The following is a 2,094-nucleotide window of genomic DNA, read 5'->3' on the forward strand; positions in this document are numbered from 1 at the left end:
TTCACTGCGAGACAGAGGGAAATGCCCCTATGGCTCATCAACATTGTTGAAGTAGTCAGAGTGCAGAGTATATGTGTGAGCCCAATGCAGGGGTGCATGAAAGCAATGCAGTTTAACACCAGCATATTGCTGTATTCTTAACCATAACGAAGACACACATTCAGTATTAATTCACACAGCAGCAAAAGCTGAACTATTTTGAAACATGACGGCCATATGTGTGTAGGAACAGTTGACGGTGGCCAAAGCAATCACAAATGGCAGTGGATCGTGAGCTCACAAACGCATTTAAATCCGTAAACAAAGCGGCACGTGCCACATTTTCAACGTGGCTTAAGACGCGATATGTGAATATAAAGAGTTAACCAGATTAAGTACAAGCCACTTGGAGCAATTACAAGTAACAAAACACAATTAAATACATATTTTGCTAGCTAGAGAAAAAAAGGAGGCGACCATTTTAATCGCACTTACTTCCACTTGTAAAATGAAGGAAGAAATTGAACTGTGTAATGATAAAGTTCCTGTCAAGCTCTGACAACTTCCCATGTATCAATAGTCTTAGTCTGATCCTTCCTTTACAAATGGCCGACGAATTTCCCCTTGCAGGGTAGATTATTCCATTTATCACCTGAACGTTCACTCATTAATGTTCACTCATCTTCAGTTGTGATCAGACCCACACACACCTGCACTCTGCTAGTGTTTGAAGGGAAAGGCACGTTCACGTTTTACCGGATCCAGCACAGAACATATTTGGTACTGTTTCGTTTTTGACATCGATACAAACAGGCACAAGATTTGAACGAATGACGAATCATTTAAACGACTCTGAGTCGAATCTTTTATTAAAAAATAAACACTGCACACTTTCAGATTTAAACATCAGCTGGATGTTTTCATTTACTTAGTGATGTTTTGTAAACAAATTTCGGGAGAAGCACGCGCAGAAGTTTCAGTATCAAATACGTCATTGACAATTATTCTATTATCCAATCAGTTCTTGACCAAAACCCCTATATATACCAAAGCTGTCTTACCTGCAGCATCTCACGACTTTAGCATCCCTCCACCACCCCAACACCTCACCTCTTAAGCATTACAATCCCGGGGGAGCGTTCTGGGGCCGGGCTAGATACTTCGCTCGAATCCCAATTCCTCTTTGTTTCCTGATAAGGGGAATAACTTGAGTTGGGGTGTCTCCCCGAGATTAGAGCCCTCTCCCCGGACAGCACGCCAAATACGCTTTATTCTGAAATGATTGCAAGTGTGAACTCATGAAGAGCTGTGTTGCACACTGCACGGAAGGTCATTTTCATTTCATTGCATTTGGTTTTCTCTAAACTTGTTCTGTTTTAGTGATAGAAACTCATATTTTCATTTAACAATTTTCCTCAAACACATTTGTAGTCAACAGAACGTAAAGAGGGTTATCTTTTTAAAAACATTCTTTATTTCAACAACTTCATAAATAAGTTAAGGGATTGACCTGGCTGACACACTTAAGAAGGAACAAGAGATTTCAGTTCAGAAGGCACATTTTACCTTGAATGTTACAGTAAAAAACTCACCATCAGCAAACCTGTCCAAAAAATTCAATAAAAATCCACCATGACAGCATATTCATAGTTTCATAATCATGTTTCTCCAGTAATAACCTTCGTGTCTTTTGAAAACACGGCCAACTGCTACTTGGAAGAACTATTTAAATCGTGTTTATATGTAAAAATAAATAAATAATAATAATGATTATTTTACAGTACTTGGAGCTCACCTTCATTCTTACCAATTGCCAATTAAAAAAATCAAAACATAATTAATTTTTTCTTCATTTAATTATATTCCTAGTCTTCTATTTCTTGTATATTTTAATGATGGTAAGAAACCGAGAATATAATCATTGCTTCCTTCAAGTCAGTTTGGATTGGATATATGAGCCATAGTGTTGTTATTGTGTACAATGGGTTTTGGGTTACGCTTTACAATAGCAGTACATGAATAACGATATGTTAATATGTAAATTAAACATTACTTCATTAGAACTTATTATGCTAATCATGAACTTTAACTACAATATGAGTCACATGAGTTCAT

General features: G+C 37.2%; 1 protein-coding gene across 2 annotated transcripts in view; it reads right to left on the reverse strand.

The window, feature by feature from the left end:
* Positions 1 to 1,430: 1,430 nt before the first annotated feature.
* The window catches only part of plod2 (procollagen-lysine, 2-oxoglutarate 5-dioxygenase 2), an 86,917-nt gene continuing 86,253 nt past the window's right edge, over positions 1,431 to 2,094 (reverse strand). For both annotated transcript variants that reach the window (XM_056450441.1, XM_056450443.1), the window contains one exon: positions 1,431 to 2,094. This exon is cut by the window's right edge and continues 1,286 nt beyond it. The gene's annotated coding sequence lies outside the window, so the exon portion shown is untranslated.

Source organism: Danio aesculapii, chromosome 24, assembly GCF_903798145.1.
Source record: "Danio aesculapii chromosome 24, fDanAes4.1, whole genome shotgun sequence".
NCBI lineage: Eukaryota > Metazoa > Chordata > Actinopteri > Cypriniformes > Danionidae > Danio > Danio aesculapii.